Source organism: Sprattus sprattus, assembly GCF_963457725.1.
Source record: "Sprattus sprattus genome assembly, chromosome: 13".
Classification (NCBI taxonomy): domain Eukaryota; kingdom Metazoa; phylum Chordata; class Actinopteri; order Clupeiformes; family Clupeidae; genus Sprattus; species Sprattus sprattus.
The window spans coordinates 17,181,923-17,195,459 of record NC_137911.1 but is presented as its reverse complement, the minus strand read 5'-3'; the positions used below and the strand labels follow the sequence as shown (position 1 = coordinate 17,195,459).

At 44.8% G+C, this 13,537-nt stretch overlaps 1 protein-coding gene across 1 annotated transcript in view; it reads left to right on the top strand.

The window, feature by feature from the left end:
- nrxn3a (neurexin 3a) overlaps positions 1–13,537 on the top strand; it is a gene marked incomplete at its 3' end in the record, with an annotated part of 265,845 nt that overhangs the window by 89,784 nt on the left and 162,524 nt on the right. The gene's annotated exons all lie outside the window — the stretch shown is intronic.

Below are 13,537 nucleotides of genomic sequence, written 5' to 3'. Positions count from 1 at the left end.
GTGTGTGTGTGTGTGTGTGTGTGTGTGTGTGTGTGTGTGTGTGTGTGTGTGTGTGTGTGTGTGTGTGTGTGTGTGTGTGTGTGTGTGTGAGATAAGCAGGGAAGGCCAACTTCAGCCTCCTCCTGTCTCCTCAGCATTGCTCTATGTCTGCCTCTGTCTTCCCCAATAATTACATGTCAAGGTTATTGTCTGATGTATCACACACTCCGGTAATCAGACAGTGAGAGATGGAGGAGAGAGGTGTGAGTGTGTGTGTGTGTGTAAGAAAGAGTCCTGGAATGCCTCTCCTGTGTGTGCATAGTTGTTTGTTTGTGAAGTATGTGTGCTTTTCTTGACTTTGGTTATGTATGTATGTATGTATGTTCATTGATATATTTCTACCTATATGCTCTGTGTGTTAATGTCTGTGTGTGTGTGTGTGTGTGTGTGTGTGTTTATGTAAGAGTAAAAATGCATGAAGTACCACTCCATCAATACATATCGACCAGTGTGAGGGGGTAAATGGACTGGCCGTAGCGAGGGAATGGCCGCTCGGGCTTCAGGAATAGTAATGAGGCTTTAAACAGTGTTTTTTATCACGCCACAAAGTCATAGTGACACCATGTAAATTAGTCATCAGTAGGCATTCACAGCCAACGTGGCTGCCTTCAATTATGCTGATGCTCACTTGGCAGCACTGACTCCTGCACACACACACACACACAAACACACACACACACACACACACACACACACACAGACACACACACACACACACACACACACACACACACACACACACACTCACACATGCACTGCTGAGGCAGACACATATACACCTACATGGGCACACACACAAACACAAAGACGCATGCACACACAGGTCTGTCACAGTCTGTTAGGCCAGGCCAGGTGAGGCTGCAGGCTCACCCAGCTGGCGTGCTTTAAGCTGCTCCATGAATATCTCACACATTTCAGGTGTCGCTGGGCTGAGGCCCCCATGCATTATTCTCAGGACGGGGGGGGGGGGGGGGGGGGGTGCTGCTGTTTCTCTCCCTGAAGACAGAAAGTTGAAATGGGCCGTGAAAAGAGAGGGAGGGTGGAAGGAGAACAAGAGAGAGAGAGAGACAGAGAGGAGAGAGGGAAAGAAGGAGGGTGGAAGGGGAAAGAAAATTAGACAGAATGGGAGAGATGGAGGGTGGAAAGTGCAGTGGTTTGGGTGTGTGTGTGTGTGTGTGTGTGTGAGTGAGTGAGTGAGTGTGTGTGTGTGTGTGTGTGTGTGTGTGTGTGTTTGTGTGTGTGTGTGTGTGTGTGTGTGTGTGTGTGTGTGTGTGTGTGTGTGTGTGTGTGTGTGTGTGTGTGTGTGTGTGTGTGTGTGTGTGTGTGTGTGTTGTTATGCATGTCCTTGTTGTCTTGTGGTGGAAGCACTGTGTTGAAGGTAAACTAGGAGTGGTAGATGCTGGTGTATTTTCAGGGGCACGGGAACACTACAGTACCCATAATCCCCCATTGTGACTAGATAAGTGGCACAGAGCCTGTAGCCCTGCATGTGTGCAGGCCCGGCTCACAACCTACCACCAAGAACCACTATGGCCACACACTCTCAGCGTACGCTGTTATCCTTGAAAATTTCTGTTTAAGAATATGGCACATGAGATCCCTATGGATTATCTTATGTTTTAAAGTGATCCAATAAGATCAATTGAACAATCAGTGAGTTGAGCTGGCTATAGATCAGTCTGCGCTAGCAAAGTCCTTAATCACAGCTAACGTTATGCTCCTTTGTAGGATGAGGAGAACAAAGGAGGACATGGAGGAAGAGGGCGAAGATGTGTTTGTACCCCTCATGTCCTCTCTCTGCTGTTCAGGAAAGACGTGTAAATTATGCAGATGGTTTGCGAAGTAGATTTAGCACCAACAATTTATGGAGGCTGTATTTAAAGTGATTGCTGGAGTGAGAAATCCCCTGAAGGTGTGTCCTCTTTGCCCGTCCGTCCCTCTCCCCTGCCGATGTTATTCCGCCGAGCAGAACGAGAAGTGATTTACACTTTGAAATGAATATGTCTGGGGAGAAGAGGAGGAGGACGAAGACGATGAAGAAGGAGGAGAAAAAAAAAAGATACATTGGATTTTCCTTATTGTAAATCACTTGCAGCAACATTAAAAGCTTTTGAATAATCCATTTTCCTCGGACTTATTTATAGTGTTCAGCAGTCTCTGACCCACAGTGTCATGTTGTCTTCTCTGAGGGCTAACGTCCTCTGACTGAGAGCAGACAGGATGATGAAGAGGAGATTGGAGATGAATCCTTCTGTTCTCACAGAAGAACAGCTACCTAGGTTCTGCTACCATCTAGTGGTGATTAAGAGAAATGCAAGGCCTTTTCATCTACTATGAACAGGGATAGAGAGGACGTTGTAAGGACACAGACAAGATATTTTGCAATGTTGGGCCTGGAGTGTGTGTGTGTGTGTGTGTGTGTGTGTGTGTGTGTGTGTGTGTGTGTGTGATATTGTTTATTCTATATTAAACTTCAGAAATGAAAAATGATGAGAGAGAGAGAGAGAGAAAGAGAGATTTAATTGTGTTTTATCTTGGGTATGGACATTTGAAGAGTAACAACGTTTTAAGCAATGTATTCTACTGTAACATTTTTTTGCATGGTCAATCATGTACAGAATGACATATATTGAACATCCCATATTTTTTTATCCATCAGTCAATACAAATAAAACATAATAAAACGTTCTGGAGATTTCTTAGATTCACCTCCAGTTTCTACTTGCTCTCTGTAAATTGAAAATGAAGAGGTAAAAAAAAAAAAAAACGGAGAAGAAGAATTTAAAAAAAGGAAGAGGAAGGCACTCACTGCTTCTTTGAGATAGTGTAGAGGAAGATACGTTGACTACTGATTCATTTCACTGCCTGTGATTGTGATTTCCCCCGAATGACATTACAGAACTCTTTTGCAGCTTTCACTTAGAAGCCCTTTTTTCTCCTGGACAAAATCTGTGATAATTATGCAAAGTGTCTCCAACCTTAAATCATTTAGACTCCTCTGGTTCCCATTCCATCTCACTACACTCGTCCGCGCTCTCGCTCTCTCAAACACCCTCTCATACATTTCCTCCTCATCAAAAATGATAACAAGCTCCTTTCAGCTATCAAATTTTCCTCTCCATAAATCTGAGCCTTCACCTGCCCAATATACCTGTGTGTGTGTGTGTGTGTGTGTGTGTGTGTGTGTGTGTGTGTGTGTGTGTGTGTGTGTGTGTGTGTGTGTGTGTGTGTGTGTGTGTGTGTGTGTGTGTGTGTGTGTGTATGGGTGTGGGTGTGGGTGTGGTTGTGTGTGTGTCGGTGTGTGTGTGTGTGTGTGTGTGTGTGTGTGTGTGTGTCTGTGTGTGTGTCTGTGTGTGTGTGTGTGTGTGTGTGTGTGTGTGTGTGTGTGTGTTTGTGCATGTCTGACTGGACAGACAAACCCTGGAGACATACAGAGTTTGCAGATAGAGAGTTTCTCTCCATGTATTTGCACCTTAGAGTTCATGTTTACACCTTGAATGTGTGCACATTACTGTGAAGTGTGTGTGTGTGTGTGTGTGTGTGTGTGTGTGTGTGTGTGTGTGTGTGTGTGTGTGTGTGTCTGTGTGTGTCTGTGTGTGTGTGTGGTATGTTGGTGCTATTGTTGATTGAACACTCTGATACAGTCTTACTGTTCTTTACTTTAATATGTGCAGGGTGACTTTTGGATGTGCCAAAGACTAAAGCAACTTTGGGTGTGTGCGTGTGTGTGTGCGTGTGCATGTGCATGTGCGTGTGCGCGTGTGCGTGTGTGTGCGTGTGTCTGTGCACAGAGACTGAAGCATGACATTCAGACAAAGCTTTGAGACCGAAAATTGTAGTGGAAATGAAAAACACAGTGGGAAGTGAAAGCTGTGAAACCTGCAGGGCCTCCTGTAAAGAGAGAGGGATAGAGAGAGAGAGAAGAAGAAAGAGGGAAAGGGAAAAGGTAGAGAGAGCACAGATTGACAGACAAGACAGAAGAGAGTGAGTAGAGGAGTTTCAGCGCACAAGGAGATTACAGGAGGCTGCGACAGAATAAGAGAGATTAGTTTAGCTTATTTTATGAAAACGTCCTGCAGACACAAATGTGCAGATGTGTGAGGATGTCTCAGAGTGAGAGACAGTAGTGTGATGTCTCAGAGTGAGAGAGGACAGTAGTGTGATGTCTCAGAGTGAGAGACAGTAGTGTGATGTCTCAGAGTGAGAGAGGACAGTAGTGTGATGTCTCAGAGTGAGAGACAGTAGTGTGATGTCTCAGAGTGAGAGAGGACAGTAGTGTGATGTCTCAGAGTGAGAGAGGACAGTAGTGTGATATCTCAGAGTGAGAGAGGACAGTAGTGTGATGTCTCAGAGTGAGAGAGGACAGTAGTGTGATGTCTCAGAGTGAGAGACAGTAGTGTGATGTCTCAGAGTGAGAGAGGACAGTAGTGTGATGTCTCAGAGTGAGAGGACAGTAGTGTGATGTCCCAGAGTGAGAGAGGACAGTAGTGTGATGTCTCAGAGTGAGAGACAGTAGTGTGATGTCTCAGAGTGAGAGAGGACAGTAGTGTGATGTCTCAGAGTGAGAGGACAGTAGTGTGATGTCTCAGAGTGAGAGGACAGTAGTGTGATGTCTCAGACACGTGAGGACAGTAGTGTGATGTCTCAGAGTGAGAGAGGACAGTAGTGTGATGCCTCAGAGTGAGAGACAGTAGTGTGATGTCTCAGAGTGAGAGAGGACAGTAGTGTGATGTCTCAGAGTGAGAGGACAGTAGTGTGATGTCTCAGAGTGAGAGGACAGTAGTGTGATGTCTCAGACACGTGAGGACAGTAGTGTGATGTCTCAGAGTGAGTGAGGACAGTAGTGTGATGTCTCAGAGTGAGAGAGGACAGTAGTGTGATGTCTCAGAGTGAGAGACAGTAGTGTGATGTCTCAGAGTGAGTGAGGACAGTAGTGTGATGCTTCAGAGTGAGAGGACAGTAGTGTGATGTCTCAGACACGTGAGGACAGTAGTGTGATGTCTCAGAGTGAGTGAGGACAGTAGTGTGATATCTCAGAGTGAGAGAGGACAGTAGTGTGATGTCTCAGAGTGAGTGAGGACAGTAGTGTGATGCTTCAGAGTGAGAGGACAGTAGTGTGATGTCTCAGAGTGAGAGGACAGTAGTGTGATGTCTCAGAGTGAGAGGACAGTAGTGTGATGTCTCAGAGTGAGAGGACAGAAGTGTGATGTCTCAGAGTGAGAGGACAGTAGTGTGATGTCTCAGAATGAGAGGACAGTAGTGTGATGTCTCAGACACGTGAGGACAGTAGTGTGATGTCTCAGAGTGAAAGGACAGTAGTGTGATGTCTCAGAGTGAGAGGACAGTAGTGTGTAGGGCTGGGCGATATGACGATATATATCGTGAGGACGATAGAAACGTGTCTATCGTGACCTTTCTCCTCTATCGTTTCTATCGTGATAAACTTATTTTTTCACTATTACAGCTAATATACATTTTAATACAATTTCACATCCTAATATAACATTTTGCTTTTCTTATTATGCAAACTCTAAGTTTATACAACTGTAAAAAAAAGAATATTAAGATACATTTTAGAGAACGTGGTTTTGCGACACGACACCGCTTTACATTACGCTGCTTTGCATCATACGCTTGCGACATGATTGACGGTGAGAGCCCACGAAATTTAATTCTGGTTTAAAAAAAAAAATGAATAATGGACGCGCTGCAGGAAGGTGTAACTGTTACCACAGCCGCTGTTATACAATTGGGCATCGACACCCATTGCTAATGACAGCGTCATTACTTTATTGCAGCAGTGAAAATCAAGACATTACAGACGTGCAAATGCTGGGGTGGCCCATTCAAATCAACGGAACTTTTTTGAACATTTTGGAGAGCCGTATAATACGAGTATAATACAAGTGTAGCCATTTATTAGCAGATTCTGTTCCATTTTTCTCAATGATGGTCAAATAGTTGTAGTTTAAGATGCACTATTTCGTTAGTTTAGATTTCTTTTCAGTATTTCAAAAGTGAAGGAGCTGTGGGAGCACAAGAACAGTGAGCATCTAGCAGCGATTATCATAGACATAGCATATGTGTATATGTCTTTGGCGTTTATAGCTTAACTATCTAGATTCTAAGTAGCATGGAGGTTTTTTTGGTACTCCACGTAGATCATAAACCCTTGAAGATAAAAATGAAATTGGTTGGGAAATGTAAACGCTAATATGCTTTTTATCCAGATAAAACGCAGCTCCATCGTTTACTTGAGTTTGTTTACAGGACCATCTTCACTGTTGCACCAACGGGCTGAAGCGGTCAATGGGGCGTATGTGTAATGGCCAACTTCTTAATTTTCTTATTTTTATACGTGGCCATATAAGAAAATGTTTTTCTCATCATTATTGCTATAGCATATGAACAAACATTGAAAAGAAAGTTTTTTAATTAAATTAAACTTGATTTATCTTCTGAAAGTATAGGCCTACATTAAAGAACCACTAAAAGTCACAAGCACTGGACTAAATGTCATGCACTTTGTTTTAATCTTACTATTTAAAGATTCAATGGAAACGTTCAGTACAATCTGCGTAATTATGGTACAGGTCGTGATGGATCACACTTTTAAGTACACCCCTATCCAGTAAAGCAAGAGGGCATATCGTGATATATATCGCTATCGTGATAGAAAATAATCCATATCGTGATATATGTTTTTTTCCATATCGCCCAGCCCTAGTAGTGTGATGTCTCAGAGTGAGAGGACAGTAGTGTGATGTCTCAGAGTGAGAGGACAGTAGTGTGATGTCTCAGAGTGAGAGGACAGTAGTGTGATGTCTCAGAGTTAGAGGATATTAGTGTGATGTCTCAGAGTGAGAGGATAGTAGTGTGATGTCTCAGAGTGAGAGGACAGAAGTGTGATGTCTCAGAGTGAGAGGACAGTAGTGTGATGTCTCAGAGTGAGAGGACAGTAGTGGGATGTCTCAGAGTGAGAGGACAGTAGTTTGATGTCTCAGAGTGAGAGGATAGTAGAGAGAGAGGGATAGAGAGAGAGAAGAAGAAAGAGGGAAAGGGAAAAGGTAGAGAGAGCACAGATTGACAGACAAGACAGAAGAGAGTGAGTAGAGGAGTTTCAGCGCACAAGGAGATTACAGGAGGCTGCGACAGAATAAGAGAGATTAGTTTAGCTTATTTTATGAAAACGTCCTGCAGACACAAATGTGCAGATGTGTGAGGATGTCTCAGAGTGAGAGACAGTAGTGTGATGTCTCAGAGTGAGAGAGGACAGTAGTGTGATGTCTCAGAGTGAGAGACAGTAGTGTGATGTCTCAGAGTGAGAGAGGACAGTAGTGTGATGTCTCAGAGTGAGAGACAGTAGTGTGATGTCTCAGAGTGAGAGAGGACAGTAGTGTGATGTCTCAGAGTGAGAGAGGACAGTAGTGTGATATCTCAGAGTGAGAGAGGACAGTAGTGTGATGTCTCAGAGTGAGAGAGGACAGTAGTGTGATGTCTCAGAGTGAGAGACAGTAGTGTGATGTCTCAGAGTGAGAGAGGACAGTAGTGTGATGTCTCAGAGTGAGAGGACAGTAGTGTGATGTCCCAGAGTGAGAGAGGACAGTAGTGTGATGTCTCAGAGTGAGAGACAGTAGTGTGATGTCTCAGAGTGAGAGAGGACAGTAGTGTGATGTCTCAGAGTGAGAGGACAGTAGTGTGATGTCTCAGAGTGAGAGGACAGTAGTGTGATGTCTCAGACACGTGAGGACAGTAGTGTGATGTCTCAGAGTGAGAGAGGACAGTAGTGTGATGTCTCAGAGTGAGAGACAGTAGTGTGATGTCTCAGAGTGAGAGAGGACAGTAGTGTGATGTCTCAGAGTGAGAGGACAGTAGTGTGATGTCTCAGAGTGAGAGGACAGTAGTGTGATGTCTCAGACACGTGAGGACAGTAGTGTGATGTCTCAGAGTGAGTGAGGACAGTAGTGTGATGTCTCAGAGTGAGAGAGGACAGTAGTGTGATGTCTCAGAGTGAGAGACAGTAGTGTGATGTCTCAGAGTGAGTGAGGACAGTAGTGTGATGCTTCAGAGTGAGAGGACAGTAGTGTGATGTCTCAGACACGTGAGGACAGTAGTGTGATGTCTCAGAGTGAGTGAGGACAGTAGTGTGATATCTCAGAGTGAGAGAGGACAGTAGTGTGATGTCTCAGAGTGAGTGAGGACAGTAGTGTGATGCTTCAGAGTGAGAGGACAGTAGTGTGATGTCTCAGAGTGAGAGGACAGTAGTGTGATGTCTCAGAGTGAGAGGACAGTAGTGTGATGTGTCAGAGTGAGAGGACAGAAGTGTGATGTCTCAGAGTGAGAGGACAGTAGTGTGATGTCTCAGAATGAGAGGACAGTAGTGTGATGTCTCAGACACGTGAGGACAGTAGTGTGATGTCTCAGAGTGAAAGGACAGTAGTGTGATGTCTCAGAGTGAGAGGACAGTAGTGTGATGTCTCAGAGTGAGAGGACAGTAGTGTGATGTCTCAGAGTGAGAGGACAGTAGTGTGATGTCTCAGAGTGAGAGGACAGTAGTGTGATGTCTCAGAGTTAGAGGATATTAGTGTGATGTCTCAGAGTGAGAGGATAGTAGTGTGATGTCTCAGAGTGAGAGGACAGAAGTGTGATGTCTCAGAGTGAGAGGACAGTAGTGTGATGTCTCAGAGTGAGAGGACAGTAGTGTGATGTCTCAGAGTGAGAGGACAGTAGTTTGATGTCTCAGAGTGAGAGGATAGTAGTGTGATGTCTCAGAGTGAGAGGATAGTAGTGTGATGTCTCAGAGTGAGAGGACAGTAGTGTGATGTCTCAGAGTGAGAGGATAGTAGTGTGATGTCTCAGAGTGAGAGGACAGTAGTGTGATGTCTCAGAGTGAGAGGACAGAAGTGTGATGTCTCAGAGTGAGAGGACAGTAGTGTGATGTCTCAGAGTGAGAGGACAGTAGTGTGATGTCTCAGACACGTGAGGACAGTAGTGTGATGTCTCAGAGTGAGAGGACAGTAGTGTGATGTCTCAGAGTGAGAGGACAGTAGTGTGATGTCTCAGAGTTAGAGGATAGTAGTGTGATGTCTTAGAGTGAGAGGATAGTAGTGTGATGTCTCAGAGTGAGAGGACAGAAGTGTGATGTCTTAGAGTGAGAGGACAGTAGTGTGATGTCTCAGAGTGAGAGGACAGTAGTGTGATGTCTCAGAGTGAGAGGATAGTAGTGTGATGTCTCAGAGTGAGAGGATAGTAGTGTGATGTCTCAGAGTGAGAGGACAGTAGTGTGATGTCTCAGAGTGAGAGGATAGTAGTGTGATGTCTCAGAGTGAGAGGACAGTAGTTTGGTGTCTCAGAGTGAGAGGATAGTAGTGTGATGTCTCAGAGTGAGAGGACAGTAGTGTGATGTCTCAGGGTGAGAGAGGACAGTAGTGTGATGTCTCAGAGTGAGTGAGGACAGTAGTGTGATGCTTCAGAGTGAGAGGATAGTAGTGTGATGTCTCAGAGTGAGAGGATAGTAGTGTGATGTCTCAGAGTGAGAGGATAGTAGTGTGATGTCTCAGAGTGAGAGGACAGTAGTTTGATGTCTCAGAGTGAGAGGACAGTAGTATGATGTCTCAGAGTGAGAGGACAGTAGTTTGATGTCTCAGAGTGAGAGGACAGTAGTTTGATGTCTCAGAGTGAGAGGACAGTAGTGTGATACCTCAGATAGTAGTGTGATGCCTCAGATGCGTGTGGCTCGACTGCAATGGCGGGAGGATGAACAGCTGTAGCAGCAGCAGTGGGAGTAGCGGCCATGATGTCCTTGTCAGACAGGCCGAGAGATTGCAGCTCTTTATCTATCTAGTGTCCGGAGCTGTAGGAGGAGGAGGAGGAGGAGGAGGAGGAGCAGGCGGTGGTTGCCGGTGTAATGGGCATTGATTTGTTCTTTATGCATGTCGTTAGCTTTCATTATGACGGCGGCAGTGCCAGACTGGCTGTGCGTGCCTCAGACGAGTGCCCTTTCTCAGGCAGACAGGCATCTCGACAGCTCCGGCTGCGTGCCGCGCCGCTCCACTCCGAACTCATCACCGGCAAAAGACTGTGATTTAATAAAACACCGGAGAAATGCGCGCGTATCACTGTGACCAGACAGCGTTTTCTGTGTCGTGTTGCAATGTACGAGATGGGGGGGTTGGGGGGGGGGGGGTTGCAGTGTGTATGCAGCATTAACATGGTGCATACACAAACACACACAAGTAAAGATTTAAATATGTGCATATGCACAGTACATATTTACACATACACACACACACATTTGAGCATAGTCACAGTTCCACTCCTATGAACCTTAGACTGGAAACACCCCATTATTCTTTCAGTAATCAGGGTCTTTGCACAATTTCTATGAAATCATCTTCATGTTAATATTAATACACTTTCCATTAATGACCCCCACTTTAAAACATCTATACCAGTCCAGTCAGTCAACACTGGTCACGCTGTTTACCCTCATCAATCCTTTTCAAGTCATGAAGGCAAGTTGTATGGAAAAGAAAAATGTTCGATCATTCCATCTATCTTGTCATCAATAGGACGTGGGAGAATGTCATATTAGTCGTTTTTTTAGGGTTGTTTGCCGGGGGGACACCTGTGTGTTGTTTCTTTTCCTCTCATGAAGTGTGTGTCAGTGAGGCGTGTGGCTGGATAGGCTTAGCACTTACTATGAACATGAAGAGAAAAGAAACCTCAATTTCTCTCCATAGTGTGGACAGGCTGAGTAGGCAAGAGTGTAGTAATGTGTGTATATCTGTATGTGTGTATGTATGTATGTGTGTGTGGATTGGAAGGTGGGGAAAAGAGTGAAATGAAGGAAAACATGTTCCTTCCTGTGTTTGTCTGTCTGTCTGCCTGTCCCTATTTATTTTTCCTCTCCCCCGATGACCGTGTCCCAGCCCTGCAGCTCAGTGTCGGCTGCCTGTGCTTTTTTTTCTGCTTGGTATGCCACATGCAAAGTAGGGCCTGGCAGGCCCCCTAGGGAAGGGCGGGTTGAAAAGCAACTAATCGCACATAATAACATATTGATCTGCGTGTAATTGTAGAGTTTGTCAGCAGTTTCTTTGCCTCGGTGCTGAAGGGTTGGGGGGGAGGAACTACTGTTTTCAGGAATGGAGTCCTCGCAGCTGCAAGGTCTAAAATGAGGATCTTGCCTCAGCTGACTGCGGGCTCCATTCCGCCAAGTGCCAGAGCGAACACAGAGACGCCTTTTATTTCTCTTTCCCTCGCTTCTATTTATTCGCTGATGAGATGGTGGAGATACGCTGGCGCAGGATTATAGCGCGCTCTTGAATAAGGGATAGTGTTGGCATCTGCACTGTTTGGAGAGCGGGCATAACTCACAGTATGGAGTGAATAAGCCACTAATCTTCCTCCATTTTAAACACCCGCAGTAAGATTGTGGAACTGTGTTCGTGTGTGGTGCTTGGAGCGTAGAAGGCTGTCCTCAAGAGGGCCGTGTTGAGATGTTGAAGCTGCAGAGCTTTGGTCAAAATTATAGGTTTGAGACTGACTGCATATCGTTTCGTTGTGCCTACTGCCACACCCCCCACCCCGCTCTCCTCTATTGGATGGGCACATGGGTACCACTGCCTCACTCTCATAGCACATAGCTTTGATCTGTATGGCCTTTTTCGTCCAGCTTTTCTTTCTTTTTTTTCCCCAATATATTCTCACCTCTCGCTCCCTCCCTCCCTGAAACCCAAGGTATGAGAACAGACATTTCACACCTGGTTAGCTCCTGTAATACATCTCCATGGAGTGAGCTCTCTCTCTTTTTTCATTCTCCCTCTATCTCTCTCTTTCTCCTCCTGGATCTCTCTTTCTCTATCTCCTCTGTCTCTCTCTCTCTATCTTTTTCTTTCCCTTCAAAAATCGGTCTGTCTCTCTCTTTTTTCACTCTCCCTCTCCCTCTATCTCTCTCTTTCTCCTCCTGGATCTCTCTTTCTCTATCTCCTCTGTCTCTCTCTCTCTCTATCTTTTTCTTTTCCTTCAAAAATCTGTCTCTCTCTCTCTTTTTTATGTCTGTCTGATTCGCTTTCTCTCCCTGTATCTCTCCATTGCTCTCTCCTATTCTGTGTCTGTCTGCCTTTGTCCTTCTCTCTCTCTCTCTCTCTCTCTCTCTCTCTCTCTCTCTCTCTCCTGCCTGTTGCCTGTGAAGGGGGCGCATGCCTGTAAACGGAGAGGGCTCCTATCCCCACCTCATCTGTGTGTGTAAATGAGCCTTCATGCGCCTCTGTGCAGTGAAGGAGACACGTTTGCCATTTATCATGGCCGAAAAAGCCTCTCGCTTTACCTGCCTGGAACAAAAATGGCAGTCAGCATGAGAGATATATAAAGTATGTGTGTGTTTGTGTGTGTGTGTGTTGTGTGTGTGTTGTGTGTGTGTGTGTGTTGTGTGTATGTGTGTGTGTGTGTGGTCGGTTGTGTGTGTGAGTGGATGTATGGGTGTGTGTGTGTGTGTGGGTTTGTGTGTGTGTGTGTGTGTGTGTGTGTGTGTGTGTGTGTGTGTGTGTGTGTGTGTGTGTGTGTGTGTGTGTGTGTACGTGTGTACGTGTGTGAGAGTGTGTGAAATAGAGAGAGAGCAGAGAGAGAGAGAGAGGAGAAAGAAAGAGAGCGAGATAAAGCTGTGAAATATGTCTGGGTTGTTTTTATCCTGTTACTGTGTCGTGTTGAGTGAAAGACTCTTTTTTTAATTCAACTCTAGCTCTGCACCTACTGAGAGCTTTATTTGCAGCAGTGAAGGCACGCTGCTTTGTATTAATGAAAGTTTTGTGTGGCATTAGCGGTGACATGGTTGTGCAACATCACTCAGTGGGAAGCGAGGCAATGTCTGGCTTTATGGGCTTTCATCAGCCCTGTGACTGTGGGCACTAATCAAACAACCATCCTGTTCCTGTTCATCCTGTTCACTTTGGGATTGTGATCTATTGTCTTTTGTTTACTGGTCTATTGCTTTATTGTCTTCTTCCCCTAATTCGTGTTAGTGTATGTATGTATGTATTAGTGCCGTTATTTAATAAAATAAAACTAATATCCCAGTTTGCTGTGATTAATCACGATTAATAAAAAAAAATCGTGTCAAATCTGAAGCCTGTAATAGTGGATATTTAAACGTAGAATCAACACAGCATCTTTTATACCTTTTAAATCAGATTCTCTCTTATGAACTACAGATTTCCAATAAAACTACCTAGGCTGCAGTGTAGCATGTTAAGTGTGAAGGAACTTTTATTTTGAAATGGGGACAGCCTTTAAATTCATATATATAAGGAATTCTAATAGATTGTCTTGTATACTTACAGTATATGTATGTAAATGTAGTTATAATGGTATAAAACAATGCTCACAACCATCAGGAGAAAGAAAATAGACCATTTAGAACGCAGATTAAACATGACCTGTTACAGTAGCCAGGCATCAGAGAGATGGTGGAGACAGGAGGGAGGAGTGGTTGTATGGCATG